Below are 18,594 nucleotides of genomic sequence, written 5' to 3'. Positions count from 1 at the left end.
AAGACAGAAAAACACACAGCAGATAAAGGAGCAAGATAAAAATGCACCAGACCTAACAAATAAGAGGAAATAGCCAGTCTACCTGAAAAAGAATTCAGAATAATGATAGTAAGGATGATCCGAAATCTTGGAAATACAATAGACAAAATGCAAGAAACAGTTAACAAGGACCTAGAAGAAATAAAGATGAAACAAGCAACGATGAACAACACAATAAATGAAATTAAAAGTACTCTAGATGGGATCAATAGCAGAATAACTGAGGCAGAAGAACGGATAAGTGACCTGGAAGATAAAATAGTGGAAATAACCACTGCAGAGCAGACTAAAGATAAAACAATGAAAAGAACTGAGGACAGTCTCAGAGACCTCTGGGACAACATTAAACATACCAACATTTGAATTATAGGGGTCTCAGAAGAAGAAGAGAAAAACAAAGGAACTGAGAAAATATTTGAAGAGATTATAGTTGAAAACTTCCCTAACATGGGAAAGGAAATAGTCAATCAAGTCCAAGAAGCACAGAGTCCCATACAGGATAAATCCAAGGAGAAACATGCCAAGACACATATTAATCAAACTATCAAAAATTAAATACAAAGAAAAACTATTAAAAGCAGCAAGGGAAAAGCAACAAATAACATATAAGGGAATCCCCATAAGGTTAACAGCTGATCTTTCAGCAGAAACTCTGCAAGCCAGAAGTGAGTTTCAGGACATATTTAAAGTGATGAAAGGGAAAAACCTACAACCAAGATTACTCTACCCAGAAAGGATGTCATTCAGATTCAACGGAGAAAGTAAAACCTTTACAGACAAGGAAAAGCTAAGAGAATTCAGCACCACCAAACCAGCTTTACAACAAATGCTAAAGGAACTTCTCTAGGCAGAAAACACAAGAGAAGGAAATCACCTACAATAACAACCCGAAACAATTAAGAAATTGGTAATAGGAACATACATTATTGATAAGTTCCTTAAATGTAAATCGATTAAATGTTCCAACCAAAAGACATAGACTGGCTGAATGGATACAAAAACAAGACCCATATATATGCTATCTACAACAGACCCACTTCAGACCTAGGGACACATACAGACTGAAAGTGAGGGGATGGAAAAAGATATTCCATGCAAACAGAAATCAAAAGAAAGCTGGAGTAGCAATTCTCATATCAGACAAGATAGACTTTAAAATAAAGACTATTATAAGAGACAAAGAAGGACACTACATAATGATCAAGGGATCGATCCAAGAGAAAGACATAACAAATGTAAATATTTATGCACCCAACATAGGAGCACCTTAATATATAAGGCAAATGCTAACAGCCATAAAAGGGGAAATCAACAGTAACGCAATCATAGTAGGGGACTTTAACACCCCACTATCACCAATGGACAGATCATCCAAAATGAAAATAAATAAGGAAACATCAGCTTTAAATGATACATTAAACAAGATGGACTTAATTGATATTTATAGGACATTCCAACCAAAAACAACAGAATATACTTTCTTCTCAAGTGCTCATGGAACATTCTCCAGGATATATCATATCTTGGGTCACAAATCAAGCCTTGGTAAATTTAAGAAAACTGAAAATATATCAAGTATCTTTTCCTACCACAATGCTATGAGACTAAATATCAATTACAGGAAAAAAATCTGCAAAAAATACAAACGTATGGAGGCTAAACAATACACTACTAAATAACCAAGAGATCACTGAAGAAATCAAAGAGGAAATCAAAAAATACCTAGAAACAAATGACAATGAAAAAACGATGACCCAAAGCCTATGGGATGCAGGAAAAGCAGTTCTAAGAGGGAAGTTTATAGCAATACAATCCCACCTCAAGAAACAAGAAACATCTCAAATAAACAACCTAACCTTACACCTAAAGCAATCAGAGAAAGAAGAACAAAAAAAACCTCCAAAGTTAGCAGAAGGAAAGAAATCATAAAGATCAGATCAGAAAGAAATGAAGGAAACAATAGCAAAGATCAATAAAAGTAAAATCTGGTTCCTTGAGAAGATAAACAAAATTAATAAACCATTAGCCAGACTCATGAAGAAAAAAAGGGAGAAGACTCAAATCAATAAAATTAGAAGTGAAAAAGGAGAAGTAGCAACTGACACTGCAGAAATACAAAGGATCATGAGAGATTACTACAAGCAATTATATGCCAATAAAATGTACAACCTGGAAGAAATGGACAAATTCTTAGGAAAGCACAACCTTCTGAGACTAAACCCGGAAGAAATAGAAAATACAAACAGACCAAACACAAGCACTGAAATTGAGACTGTTATCAAAAATCACCCAACAAACAAAAGTCCAGGACCAGATGGCTTCACAGGCGATTTCTATCAAACATTTAGATAAGAGCTAATACCTATCCTTCTCAAACTCTTCCAAAATACAGCAGAAGGAGGAACACACCCAAACTCATTCTACAAGGCCACCATCACCCTGATACCAAAACCAGACGAAGATGTCACAAAGTAAGAAAACTACAGGCCAATATCACTAATGAACACAGAAGCAAAAATCCTCAACAGAATACTAGGAAACAGAATCCAACAGCACATTAAAAGGATCATACACCATGATCAAGTGGGGTTTACCTCAGGAATGAAAGGATTCTTCAATATATGTAAATCAATCAATGTGATACACCATAGTAACAAATTGAAGGAGAAAATATATATGATCATCTCAACAGATGAAGAAAAAGCTTTTGACAAAATTCAACACCAATTTATGATAAAAACCCTCCAGAAAGTAGGCATAGAGGGAACTTACCTCAACATAATAAAGGCCATATATGACAAACCCACAGCCAACATCACCTTCAATGGTGAAAAACTGAAACCATTTTCTCTAAGATCAGGAACAAGACAAGGTTGCCCACTCTCACCAATCTTATTCAACATAGTTTTAGAAGTTCCAGCCACAGCAATCAGAGAAGAAAAAGAAATAAAAGGAATCCAAATCGGAAAAGAAGAAGTAAAGCTGTCACTGTTTGCAGATGACATGATACTATACATAAAGAATCCTAAAGATTCTACCAGAAAACTACTAGAGCTAATCAATGAATTTGGTAAAGTAGCAGGACACAAAATTAATACAAAGAAATCTCTTGCATTCCTATACACTAATGATGAAAAATCTGAAACAGAAATTAAGAAAACACTCCCATTTACCACTGCAACAAAACGAGTAAAATACCTAGGAATAAAACTACCTAGGGAGACAAAAGACCTGTATGCAGAAAACTATAAGACATTGATGAAAGAAATTAAAAATGATACAAACAGATGGAGAGATATACCATGTTCTTGGATTGGAAGAATCAACATTGTGAAAATGACTATACTACCCAAAGCAATCTACAGATTCAATGCAATCCCTATGAAACTACCAATGGCATTTTTCATAGAACTAGGACCAAAAATTTCCCAATTTGTATGGCAACACAAAAGACCCTGAACAACCAAAGCAATCTTGAGAAAGGAAAACGGAGCTGGAGGAATCAGGCTCCCTGACTTCAGACTATACTACAAAGCTACAGTAATCACGACAGTATGGTAATGGCACAAAACGAAAAATACAGATCAATGGAACAGGATAGAAAGCCCAGAGATAAACCTACGCACATATGGTCACCTTATCATTGATAAAGGAGGCAAGAATATACAATGTGGAAAAGACAGCCTCTTCAATAAGTGGTGCCGGGAAAACTGGACAGCTACATGTAAAAGAATGAAATTAGAACACTCCCTAACACCATACACAAAAATAAACTCAAAATGGATTAAAGACCTAAATGTAAGGCCAGATGCTATAAAACTCTTAGAGGAAAACATAGGGAGAAGACTCTATGACATAAATCACAGCAAACTCCTTTTTGACCCACGTCCTAGAGAAATCGATATTAAAACAAAAATAAACAAATGGGACCTAATGCAACTTAAAAGCTTTTGCACAGCAAAGGAAACTATACACGAGACGAAACGACAACCCTCAGAATGGGAGAAAATATTTGCAAACAAAGCAACTGACAACGGATTTATCTCCAAAATCTACAAGCAGGTCATGCAGCTCAATATCAAAAAAACAAACAACCCAATCCAAAAATGGACAGAAGACCTAAATAGACATTTCTCCAAAGAAGATATACAGATTGCCAACAAACACAGGAAAGAATGCTCAACATCACTAATCATTTGAAAAATGCAAGTCAAAACTACAATGAGGTATCACTTCACACCGGTCAGAATGGCCATCATCAAAAAATCTACAAACAATAAATGTTGGAGAGGGTGTGGAGAAAAAGGAACCCTCTTGCACTGTTTGTGGGAATGTAAATTGATATAGCCACTATGGAGAACAGTATGGAGGTTCCTCAAAAAACTAAAAATAGAACTATCATACGATCCAGTAATCCCACTACTGGGCATATACCCTGAGAAAGCCATAATTCAAAAAGAGTCATGTACCACAATGTTCACTGCAGCTCTATTTACAACAGCCAGGACATGGAAGCAACCTAACTGTCCATCAACAGATGAATGGATAAAGAAGATGTGGCACATATAAACAATGGAATATTACTCAGCCATAAAAAGAAACAAAATTGAGTTATTTGTAGTGAGGTGTATGGACCTAGAGACTGTTATACAGAGCCAAGTAAGTCAGAAAGAGAAAAACAAATACCATATGCTAACACATATATATGGAATCTAAAATAAAAAATGGTTCTGAAGAACTTAGAGGCAGGATGGGAATAAAGATGCAGACCTACTAGAAAATGGACTTGAGGGCACCCGGAGGGGCAAGGGTAAGCTGGGACGAAGTGAGAGAGTGGCATGGACATATATACACTACCAAATGTAAAATAGATAGGTAGTGGAAGCAGCCGCATAGCACAGGGAGATCAGCTCGGTGCTTTGTGTCCACCTAGAGGGGTGGGCTGGGAGGGTTGGAGGGAGATGCAAGAGGGAGGAGATATAGGGATATATGTATACATATAGCTGATTTACTTTGTTATAAAGCAGAAACTAACACACCACTGTAAAGCAATTACACTCCAATAAAGATTTAAACAAAAAAAAAGAAGTCTCATTGTAGTACTAATGTAGGTCTTTCATAAATGCAAAGTGGTGTAAAGCAAACTTCCAAAAAGTGGGGCGGGTACACTCATACTGGTAATGAGCATATTCTTGAGTCAGAACATCAGAATTTGAATCCTGGTGGTCTGCTTACCAATTGTGACTAAACCACACCCACCAGAGCTGACAGGATGCCTAAATAAACCCACATAAACCTCTTAAGTTCTTACCTACATGTAGTAAGCACTTAATAAAAGATAACTAGCACTCACTTTGGCAGCAGCACATATACTAAAAAATAATAGAAAGATAACTATTATTAAAGTAGAAGTCAAAAATACATTTCATGATTGTAAGTTTTATATCTTCTATTGGACTCATACTGTGAGCTGAGAGAACCTATAAAATGTGAATAATTAAATTTAATATGTTTCCTTGAATGCCTAAATTAACTCAAAATGTTTTTTCTGCATATGGACTGACGTTCTGTAACTTTGTGAGGGTCATTAAACATATCTGGTTGACTCTCAAGGATTTGGGGTTACATTTTGCAGTCTAGGGAATCTTTAAAGGAACTAAAGTCCTCTGGTTCAACAAAAGCAGCTGGAGGGAGGGAGGGAGGGAGAGAGAGAGAAAGAGGAAAAGCAGTCCACCCTCATACTATCCTTCAATTGTTCTCAGTCCTCAAAATGGGGTTTGATTATTTTTAATAGAGAAAATGTTGCCATAGACCAATTCAAAATCAATTTATTAAAATTGACAGATTATCCAATCCTTTACCATAAAAGGATGAACCCACACTTTCTGCAAGCTTTTCTCCGAGAAACCTGGGGTTGCAGATACCTTCCTAGAATGCTATCAATTTAAATGATTGAAAAAAAACAACACATAATAAGTGACAGATTTTTCAAATCAGATAAAGATGGGAACCAGATTATCTGTCTGGGGGTGATAGATTGCAGCAATAATAAATTCACTTGAAGACACTGGATCAATTTTTAATCAAGCCAAGAATTATTATTGCAGAAAGATAAAATGACCCATGAGAAGATGCCTTAATTTTCCACCAATCAAATTATAGCCTTTCTAAATAAGATGTAATGAGATCCACGGAATATCCAGGTTACACATCCCACCTAATTACCCATGTTCCCTGTCATGTAGTGATATACTAGTGGTAAACTGACCTCTGAATTTGCCCAGATGAAAAGGTAATTAGTTTTTCCACCAAGCTGTAGTGAAAATAACAGCAGTGACACATGTCATCTCCTTCCACCAAGTCACAGTCTCTGAGGTGTTTGTTCTTAAAATATACAGGATATGACCTACTGGGTAATAAACTACACAGTCATTAAGTGAAGCCTGTATCTGACAGAAAAACAGCCACCATCTCTAAATTGAGAAAAAAGGGCCTGGAGGTAAAGCAAATCAGTCTACACTTGACATTAAACTTTATCAGCAGGGAATAATGCCCCCTCCTCCAGGAACCACCAATCAGGAAATGGAACTTGTAATTACCGATGATTGTGAAGACCCTGTAGAGAGATCCATGTGTTCCATCTGCCCCAATTGGTCCCATCTCTCCTTTCAGAATTTGGGATCTCTCCCAACTCAGGTTCCTTTCCTCATCCAAAAGCAGCTGATAAGAAACAGCATCAGCATAAATCTAGGTGTCCCCCTGAACTAATCCCAGTAGGCATCCCTTCACCATCATTCATTCAACAAACATCTATATGCCCCCTTCCTTTCTCCAATTCTTGAAACAGATAATCCCACTTGCTTGAATCAGCCTAATTTATCAAATCTGTTTTTTCTCATCCCTATGGTTGGACACATACCTGAGGTCTTCCAGCATCAGAATTTCCTGTATTTATTGGAAATTCATCTAACTTATCACTTATTTCAATCTACTCTTTATCGCCTACTAATGCTATATGTGCCTATAAAGAGATTATTAGTAAATTAGTGACCCCGGGTCATGTTTAGGCCTCCAATGTTAATGATTATCAGTTGTTGATTTGAAATTGTCTTTAATTTATCCCTGTCATTAAACCCTTTGAAGAACTGTTTACATTTCACCAAGAGTATGAGAATTGCAAAGATCTTGCATTTTCAAACAGTGCAAAGCCAACCCAGAGTTTTCCATCTGATAACTCTCAGAAAGACAGAATCTTCTAAGCTAATGAACAGTAATCCTTCACGATGAGGCTTGTATCTGGAACTCAATGAATGCATTTACTGCAAAATTTTTTTCCCAACTGATGATGTTTGCACAGTTTGTCTTTTTAATCATCACATATACATTTAACCCATTTTTGGTAATGTGTGATCCTTCAAATCATCATATTCAAGGCATGCTCACAGTAAGGGCAAAATAATGACCAAAAAATTACCAATTATTCTAATGTAACACCAGATGGCATTTCATTCAATTGCAGATCTCAACACTTATAATCCCAAAATTTATTTAATAATAACTAACAAACATTAGTTGTTTTGTTTTTATTATTTAATATATTATATCTCTTATGGACTGAATGTTTATATCCCCTCGAAAATGTTGGAGCCCTAACCCCCAGTGTGATGATATTTGGAAGTGGGACCTTTGGGAGGTTTAGAGGAGGTCATGAGGGTAGAGCAGCCATGATGGAATTACTGTCCTTATAAGAGGAAGACACACCAGAGCCTTCTCTTTCTACCACATAAAGAAACAGCAAGATGGCAGCTGTCTGCAAGCCAAGAAGAGAGCCTTCATCAAGAATTGAATCTAGGGGGCTTCCCTGGTGGCGCAGTGGTTGAGAGTCCGCCTGCCGATGCACGGGACGTGGGTTCATGCCCCGGTCCGGGAAGATCCCACATGCCGCGGAGCGGCTAGGCCCGTGAGCCATGGCCGCTGAGCCTGCGGGTCCAGAGCCTGTGCTCTGCAACGGGAGAGGCCACAACAGTGAGAGGCCCGCGTACCGCCAAAAAAAAAAAAAAAAAAAAAGAATCTAGGACACCTTGACCTTGGACTTCTCAGCCTATAAAGCCACTCGAAGCCACTCGAAGTGGGGTGGCTAAGCTAAGACAAAATATAAATATATTATGTAATAATTGTTATACTATACATTATATTAAGATTAATATATAATGCATGAAATAATATCAACTAACACTCAGGCAGTCTGTTAACAGTTTTACATTCACTGTCTCAACTTATCAAGCTCAAGAGGTAACTCCTTCATTCTAGTTTTACAGATGGAAAAAAATCAAGGCTTGAAGGGGGTAGCTAACTTGCACAAGGCCCCATAAGGGATGAAACCCAGGCAATCCGTCTCCACACTTACCCACTAAGATACAAAGTAAGCTTTCTGAAATTGCTCACGTTCATTTTCATTTACTCTTTAACTAGGATTAAAATACCTAAACGACGCCCACTGCTATGATGTCCCACTAGTGATTTTTTTCCCCATTTTTATATCTTCGCTTTGGATGGTACTGCCTCCTCTGAGCGCCCTTAGAAATAATTGGCTCACGCACAAAGAGAGTTACCCTCAATTTAATGAATTCCAGCAATTCATCCTTTTGCTACCCCTTTCTTGCTAATTTATTAATACCAATTACAACAAAACTGCCATGCTGTATAAATTCTTACATATTCTCTTTACCTTAAAGTATTGTCCCTCGAAGTCTTGAAAGGTGATACATTAAAATTTATGTCTTGTTACCAGTAACATAGCTGTAAGCCAACTGATGATAAAAGCCAACTATTCTTCAGTAATTAAACATGCCCATTGTAGTAAATGGAATATTTGCTTCAATATGTCTTTGGAATATTAATATTTCAAATATCACTTTGCATTCTCACACTTGGTCAAACCAATGCTTACTCATTAGCTGAATATATGCTGCTCCCTCTATAACAGGTTTTTATGGATCATTATTTAAATACAGAGAAACAATTGTTCATAGATTTATAATACTTGTCGGTATTAAATGTCTGAATAGTAGCAAGTAGCTCATGGATTCAACAGTAAATACTTCCACAAATCTGTATCAATGAAACCCACTGCCCTACAAATCCATTGATCCTCACAGTCTAAACAAGTTAATGGAAAGACAGTATTGTCACTCTTATGTGTTGATATGGCCAAAAAGATTTGATGCCAACCACAGATTTTCTACTCATAACTTTCAGTGACTTGCTTCCTGTTATTACACATTGAAAACATCCCTTTACGAGGTAACCAACTGTCCCAGTTTACCTGCAACTGTCCTGGTTTTAGCACTGAAGGTTCTGTATCCTGGGAAACTCCGCAGTTCTAGGCTCTTCCTAAACCTTCCTGCAGCCACCCTCCTTAGAGCTAATCCATTCTGACACCATAAAGTCTACTCTCAAAATGTGTTGAAAGCATCACTGATACACACTGTAAATGGCTTTTTCCAAAAGTGTGTGATTTTCAATAAGCATAGCTCTTAGGAAATTGCTTCCAGCACACAGACCAACACGATGGGACCTGCTCGCCAAGACTCTGGGTGATGAATTCTTTTCACCTAAAAACTAAGACAGGATGGTAGCAATGAAAAGAATTCAAATTTGTTCAAACATACTCTTCCCTCACTTTTGCTTAAGAAAGCCCAATAAATGAAGAAGGTTTTAGTCTCTCACCAAGTAAAGATACTAAAGTTTGGGGTGAGAAAGGATAATTCATTTAGTTTTAAATAAGGTAAATTTGAGGTGCCTTTAGGACAAATAGATGAGTCCAGTAGATATCCAGATATAAGTACCTGGGGCTGAGATAAGAGACTGAACTGCAAAGACAGGTTTAGGAGCCATTGGATTACAGGTGGAAGTTGAAATGGATGAGGTGAAGTGGAGCAGACGAGATGACCTGGAGAGAATACGTAAGCAAAGAGGCAGATGAGTACCTTGCCTGATCCCCTGAATCATACTGATTCTTAAAGTGCCCTGCTCTAGATTCCACTGATCTGATTTCCTGTGTCTTCGTCTTCCCGAATCGGAACTGGCCAGTTACTCTTTTGCTGGATGGACTATTCTGAACCATTCCTGGGGCCCAATTTTCCTGAACTCCTCAAGGCATCTCCTCTGTAAGCAACTGGTCCTAGGAGCCCTGAGGTAGCTAAACCTCTTACATGAGCAATTCGTTATTCTCATCATTTTCTTTCTTTCTCTTGCTTGCTTTCTTTTGCACAAATGTTTATTGAGCACCAATCATGTGCCAGGCGCTAGAAGCAATGAACTAAAAAGCACAGTATTCCTATAGCATATACTCAAAGGCTATATTTAAGAGAAATGAGCTAAAGAGTTATTGTTACTAATTTTTAAAATTTTGCTTTGTTAAGAAAAAAAAGAAAATCGTGGCAGAGCTTTGAAGTCTCTTGAACTTGATATTCTAAAGGGAAGCAAAAGAGGGCCATACAGTTACTGAAGGTATAGGTATTCTTTCTAAGTCACTAAGCACTAGAGCATTGGATAAACGTGGAATAGGTTAAGTGGAGACAGTGGAGTTTACAGCAAGCTCAAGGCTCAGAACTATGTATATGGACACAGCTCTCAGCCCTCACCTCTCCAACACACCATTCACCCATTCAGCATTCCACAGAACAAACCTATATCATTCTTTATAACAGGGGTCCCCAACCCCTGGGCCGCAGACCAGTAGCAGTCAGCAGCCTGTCAGGAACCGGGCCGCACAGCAAGAGGTGAACGGCAGGCAAGCCAGTGAAGCTTCACCTGCCGCTCCCCATCGCCACATTACCACCTGAACCAACCCCCCCAAGCCCCCCTGCGTGGAAAAATTGTCTTCCACGAAACCAGACCCTGATGCCAAAAAGGTTGGGGACTACTGCTTTATAATATCTATTCCCCATTTAGTGGTTTGAAACATTCTGTCTAGTGGCAATAGTGTTCCTGTGGGCTATTGTGTCAAAGTCACTGGGATGCTTTCTGAAAGGCCTCTACTTATTACTGGGAAGTTTCAAGGAAATAATAGAAGGCATACGGTTAGCTCTTTTTGAGAAAACTGAGCCATTCAAATCGTACACTAAAATGTCCTAACTTCCAAAAGGCAAGAAAAATGATTCTTAATTAAATGTTTAATGTTTATTATAGCTAGAATATTAGTTTTAGGTCAAATTTATGATGCACTAGATTTGTACTTCTTATGTTATTATATGGACTTTATAGTTCATTGAGATTTCTTATATAATCAATGTGTACAGTATATTTGAGCCCGTTTATATGACAGCAAAATTTTATTCTTTAGAATTACTACAGAGGTTTAGAGCTGTCGCATCTTTGCTTTCATGACATATTTTTGTCACATCTATAGTTTATTTAATGGCAAGTCCTTGGTCAGGAATGCAATACCCAATTATGACATCGTTCTTATGGGAAAATATGATTGCTTTATGATAGAGTTTCCAGGAATGGACTGTGCTCAAAGGCAGAGACCAATTGTGCTTTGAAAGGAACAGTTCTTAAGAGTGACTGAGTGGTGAGTGTGTGTGTGCTGGTCACATATAACACACCTTCTCTACCCAAGACACATCACTAGGCACTCTCTTCCACCACTCAGGCTTGGAAAGACACATGAATTCTTTTGAGATATTTTCTATCATGCATAAAGGTTTAGTGATGGAGAGGGAAAGACTATATGTGATTATCCACACGTCCATCCCACCTCAAAAATAAAAGCCATTTGGCCTCTCATGCCATTTCCCTATTGCAGGTAGCAGGAAGTCTCAGTAACTTCAAGCACTTCCTGGCTTCTGACCATTTCAGTGAGTGAAGAGTAAGTTCAGCTGCTTCGAGATGCACTTAGGGAAGACCAATGGTACAATGGCACAGAACCCATATGAAGAATCCACAACTCCCAAGTTCAAGTCAGGGACTTCAGTGTGACTCTGGATGTCCCTTGATATTCCTGACTCCTAAAATGTCTGCATCTTCTTCACAAAGGTTTCTTATCTTCAGCACATATGTCCAATTCTTCTAACAGGATTCCCTGAAGGATACTATTTGATAACACCTAGAAAACTGCATAGAGAAATCTTTGAAATGAAAAGTGCCCTTCTCATTCACTTTAAAAACATAAGTCTCTTAAATATGGCAAATGAATGAGTGAAAAATTCCAGATGTCTGAAAAGGCTGGGATACCCAATAGGACAGAAGGTGTGAAGAATTTCTGATCAGCTTCCAGCAAGCCAGCGCATTTGAAACATCAGAATAAGAATAGGCCATGAAGCTATGTAAACTCATATGTAACTCATCCTTCTACACACGATGTTTAAGCAATTTCAACCGAGCGTTTTTTGATTGCTCAAGACCTTGACTGGCTGTGGCTGCAGCAGAGTTCACACCAAAGAACGCCTGGGACTGAGGGGAGGGAAAGACCCCTGTTGGATTGGGATAACGGGTGCAGCCACTCTGGTGGCCAGACAGTCAGGCTGGCCAAGAACAACATGTGAAAGCTGGGGAGTCACATCAGGGAGAACGGCAGATGCCCAGTCACTGTATCAGTTAGGATTCAGCTGCAGCCAACAGAAACCACTCTAGCTGGTTTCAGCGTAGGGTGATTTATTGCCAGGCATTAGGGGGCTTAGAAGACCTATGGAGGGCTTGCAGGAATAAGTTGCAAGGCCCTGCCACAGTGGAGAGGGCCATCACGGCAAGCTGGTGAGCAGTCTCCAGCCTGATGTGCAGCAGCAAAGTGGATGCTTCACGCCCTCCCTCTCACTCTGGTCCACTCAGCTCTGAAAGCTAGCCTTGCACATGGGCAGAACCAATATAGTACCCAGAAACTGGCTCCGGGGAAGTTTTCTCAATCAGTTTTTTTGTTTTCCAGCATCTGCAGCACAGGGGGTTGGAACAGATGTTAAAGTCACAGATGGTAAAGTTCAAGTTTACACTGAGACATTAAATCAGCGATGGAGCAAGGGAGCCTCAAGGACTTACAGGATGCAAGGAAGAAGAAAATCTGGCTTCCTATCCAAAAAGGTAGACTAGGCCAAGGGGAGAAAGTTCAAAGATGGGAACTTACCAGGAGTCAAGCCTAGGACCACATTCTTTACAGTCAACAGCCTGAATTTCTCCTTAAGAGGAAAAACTTACTGGCGGGATTTGCAACCAAATGTTTCTTGTTTGTTAGTTTACCTATCTATCTAAACAGGCATCTAAGAGCTTCCTGGTAAAATCCTTTAAGGAGCCAAGGCTGCAGGAGAGACTGGACAGAAAGGCATGGTCTTCCCTGAGACCCAGGCCATAGACTTGCTAAATGCAAGTCATGTTATCTTCCTTAGCCCTTCACAATCTCCCCTCCCTCTGGGAAAACCTCTAGGGCACTCAGCATGCAGCCAGGGCTCAGCATGTAGCAGAAGTTCCACCGCAGGGGAGATGAGGACAAAGTCACTTGTTCATCCAGTGAAGCAATCAGCTTCCACTCACTACAAGGCTGACGACAGCTGTCATTGCCTCAGGCTTCTCCCAGCAGTGTTTCACCTGCAGGACGTTGAAAGGAGGTTGCCAGCCCCTAAAATGAATAAATTAGAAACAGAGCCCAGGGCTTCCTCATGAGTGTACATGCTCAGCCTTTATGGGCCAATGTCTTTATGACCACTTTTAATAAAACCTCACCAATCTGAGTCTGGGGAGCAGACTTCTGACACCAGGGCACCCTGATGTTCTCTAAGGCCAGCTCTACTCTTGCATTTCAGGGATCTGCCCCAGTAACAACGATAAAAACAATGTTGTTGATATTTGAGGCATCTTAATTTGCTCCTCACTACAACATGGAGATACAGGCAGGAAAAATAGAAGGATTTCCATTTAAAGATGAGGAAACAGGGATATAGTACAGATCTGTCCAAGGTATATAATGCTGGTCCCAGGCCAGACACCAGACCCACAAATTACAAATCCAGGAGTGACACTCACAACTCCAAACTGCCTAGGGCTTCTGCTATTTATAGCCGGATCCTAGGAGCAAAAGGGGTGGGGGGAAGTGGGATTCAGAGGCCCACCCTGAGGAACAGGTCCTCAAGAGTCAGGAAACACTGAAATGCTTCATTGCAAAGAAGACTTTTTAAGGCACACCAACCTTTTCTGAGTCATACTGGGGCAAAATAATTTCACACAATTCCGAAAATAATTACAGAATTGAATTGGAAAGGACTGAATAAAGAAAGGTAGGAGAAAGAAGAGGTTAAAATCTAAGGCCAATTTCCAACTTTTTTCCGTGTCCACACCCTACTGAAGTATGGCTGACTTTAAGCGCTTCTTCCACAGCCCTTTACAAAGTGTTAGATATACATATATTTTCATTTAATACTGATTTTGCTTTCAGAACTTCCCCCACACCCCCTTAAGATAACTGAAGATACTTTAGTCAAGGCATATATGATGGGAATGAGTTAAAATAGTAAACCCATTTGTCCTCAAACCTACTATTGTCACTTAATGTTCGTATTTCCAAGGAAAGGAGAAACACACAGAATCAAAAAATTTTAAGTAGAAACATACAATTTTGACCTTTAAAAACCAAGTTGCTGTAAGGAAAGAAATTACTTGCTTTTTTATTCCAAATTGGCTTAATACTTATAACTGGTAACATTTGCTGAGGGCATACTTTGTACCAGGAACTACAGCTAAGCCCATGATACACACTGCACTTCACAACAGCCTGGGAAATAAGTATTATTCCCATTTTACAGATGAGGAAAATGAGGAGCAGTAAGATTAAATCAGTGCTTCTCGAATTTAATGTGCAAACAAATGACCTGAGGATCTTGTTAAAATGCAAATTCTGATTCAGGAGGTTCTAGGACCAAGACCCAGGACTTGGGAATAGTGGACACCAGGTTCAAAGTCATTAGGTCCACTCCTACTCCCAGGCACTGGTTCTCAAAGTGTGACCTCGGACCACCAGCAGCAGTAGACCCTGGAAATGCGTTAGAAATGCAAATTCTAGGGCTTTGCCCCAGAAAGACTAGATCAGAAACTCTGGGAGTGGGGTCCAGTGGTCTGTGTTTTAGCAAGCCCTCCAGGGGTCTCTAATGGCACTCATGTCAGAAGCCACCACACAAGGCCACACCTTGTTTCCTCCTCTTTGGGAAGTCTTTCCTACCTATTCGCCTTTGAGTCTTGGAATGTCTTTAGGGTTTTGACATATCACAATCCCTCTGTGTTAATTACTATCATACAAAAGGTAATTTCTTCAGAGAAGCCTGAAAGTGTACTACCTCTCATGACTAAAACTGCATTGCTTTCGTCTTCTCCATACCAGAGAAAAATGGCAAAACAATTTATGCAGCCAATAAGATGGAAGGCAAAGGAGGAACTAAGCTGGCTTTCCAAATCAAATTGTTGATATGCTCTGGGGTTATAAAGTATAACTGAGCTGCTGCTGGCATGTGCTTTATACCTAGGAAATGATCATTCTCCTAGGCCTAAGCACAGAGCAGATTTCAGTGAAGAAATGGAAATGTTTCCCTGGAAAATTCCCCATCCCAGCAACAACAATGATGCAATCATTTATTTTCCACATTCAGAACCACAGAACTTCAGTGCTTCCCCAAAGTAGGCCTCTGTGGGCCCCAGAAATAAAATATATATATACAGAACCCTAAAGTGGAGCCTTATTGCAACTCAAAAAATGGAAGAAGAGATGAGCAGAGTAACATTTTTCTATTCACCAAGCCAAAAATAATAGTATCCCATTCTGTTCAATTTACAGTCTAGTTAAGGTCTGCTTTGGTCCTTACTTTATCTGACCCAATACATTCATCCTTACTAAAGCGCCCACCTCATACTCACTGAGGCCAGACTCCAGTCAAGATATTTTGTAAGTTAAAAGTGTGATAGGTTCTTGATGACAGCATATATTTTCCCCCATCTGCACTAAATTCAAACCATTCTTTGCAGCCCTATTAGACATGAGCAAAGTCGCTTGTAGCCAGTAGGTGTCCTTTGATTGTATTTTTAGAATAGCCCATGAATAAAACAGAATTGGATTACCCCCAGAAAAGTTGGTAACTAAATATGACAGTCTGAATAATCAGAAGAATTCTAACATTTTATATGGGGAGTTGTCTCCCACAATGCCATTGGAAGCTGTGTGTTAGATTCAGATTCCTGATTTCAGATAATCCAAAAGAGTTGCTATAGGTGTTGAAAGCTACTAGAAAGCAACACAAAAGCACAGTAATGCTCACAGTGAAGGAGCAAGCATATGTTTGCATGAGTGTGTGTACATACACATACACACACACACACACACACACCATGCAAGGCCAGGAGAGAAAGCTTCAGTGTAAGAAAAACCAGCCTCACAATCTCTTGACATATAATCCTCTCTCCCTAAATTCCAGCCTTTAATCTAAAGCCCAAATTTCCTCCACTGTTATCTTTAGATATTTAATTAATTTGCACCCAGGTCCCCAGAACTCTGATTCCATAACTTGCATCTGAGCCTGGCCCCAGAGAATCAAATACATATTCACACTCTCAGAAGCTGGAGATCTTACCATATTTAACAAGAAGCATCTCTGACAGTAATTGGAGTTTTGTATCAAGGTAAATAAATGGTAAGATCATAAGAACATACTCCAGTGGCCCTGTGCATCCTGGAAATGCTAACATCAGAGAGCAAATTTAACATAAGGCCTCGGCGGAGATGAATTTTCTATAAACAAACAGTATGAAGAAAGCCTCACTTTTGTCATGTGCTTTTCCCATTGAAGAAAAGATGAATATTCTGTTTCATATGTTTGTTACCAGAAGCTGCTGCTTCACTTATTTAATAGGAAGATTTTCACTTCCTCACCGGGCGGACCAAGTTATCATCATATTCTGGCCAGCACTGGACGAGCAATTTCACCCAGCAGTGCCTTTTAATGCAAATTGTGCGAACTGTTAAATGCACTGTGATGCTAACACTTCGGGTGAGTCGGTTTAAAAGTAGCTTATCTTTTTCTTTACCCACACTGAATGAAGCACCATCTTCCAGCACTCGGAAGTTTTCTCTAGGATAGACTTTCTCAACCTCAGCACTACTGATGTCTGGGATCAGATAATTTTTTGTTCTAGGAGCTGTGGTAAGCAGAATAATGGTCTTTTAAAGATGTTCACGTCCTAATCCCTGGAACCTGTGAATTGCTACATTACATGGCAAAAGGAAATTAAGGTTTACAGATAAAATTACATTTGCTAATCAATGGACCTTAAAATGAGGATATTACCTTAGATTATCTGTGTGGGTCCAATGTAATCACGGGAGCCCTTAAAAGTTAAAGAGGGAGGCAAAACAGTTGGTCCAGAGAGATGTGATGATGGAAGAGGCAGGAGAGATTTGAAACTTGAAAGGGACTTGACCTGCCATTGCTGGCTTTGATTACAGAGGAAGGGGCCACAAGCCAAGAGATGCAGACAACATCTAGAAGCTGAAAAAGGCAAAAGAGTGAATTCTCCCCTAGAGCATACAGAAAGGAAAGGAATCCTGCTGACCCCTTGATTTTAACCCTGGGAACCATATGGAAGACCTCTGACCTATAGAACTATAAGACAGGGGTCCCCAACTCCCGGCCATTGGTCCATGGCCTGTTAGGAACTGGGCCGCACAGCAGGAGGTGAGCAGCAGGCGAGCAAGCAGAACTTCATCTGTATTTACAGCCACTCCCCATCGCTTGCATTACCACCTGAGCTCCACCACCTGTCCGATCAGCAGTGAACCCTACTGTGTGCTATGCATGTGAGGGATCTAGGTTGCGCGCTCCTTACGAGGGTCTAATGCCTGATGATCTGAGGTAGAGCTGAGGCAGCGATGCTAGTGCTGGGAAGTGGCTGCAAATACAGATTATCATTAGCAGAGAGGTTTGACTGCACAGAGAAATTAATAAATCAATTGCTTGCAGACTCATATCAAAACCCTATCAATGAGTGGCAAGTGAAAACAAACTCAGGGCTCCCACTGATTCTGCATTATGGTGAGTTGTATAATTATTTCATTATATCTTACAATGTAATAATAATAGAAACAAAGTGCACAATAAATGTCATGAGCTTGAATCATCCCCACCCCCATCTGTGGAAAAACTGTCTTCCACAAAACCGGTCCCTGGTGCCAAAAAGGTTGGGGACCGCTGCTATAAGATAATAAATCTATGTTGTGATAATAAAGTTTGCCATTAAATCTGTGGTGATTTGTTATGGCAAGTAACAGCCCTTGTATTGGCAGCCTTTGTATTAAAAAACTAGTACAGAGACTGTCTTGTGCATTGTAGAATGTTTAGCAGCATCTATGACTCTACCTGCTACATGCCAGTAGGACCCACCCCCACGTTATGACAATCAAAAATGTCTCCAGACATTGCCAAATGTCTCCTGGGGGGCAAAATCACCACTGCCCTAACACTACCAGACTCATTTATTTCTAGAATAACACTGTCTTCTCACTAATAACACTGTCTTCTCACTAAT

The sequence above is a fragment of the Aethalodelphis obliquidens genome, unplaced genomic scaffold (genome assembly GCF_003676395.1).
Source record: "Aethalodelphis obliquidens isolate GAN/ISIS:26980383/991018 unplaced genomic scaffold, ASM367639v1 scaffold40, whole genome shotgun sequence".
Taxonomy (NCBI): Eukaryota; Metazoa; Chordata; class Mammalia; order Artiodactyla; family Delphinidae; genus Aethalodelphis; species Aethalodelphis obliquidens.
The sequence above is the reverse complement of the archived record's forward strand: the minus strand, read 5'-3'. Positions refer to the sequence as shown.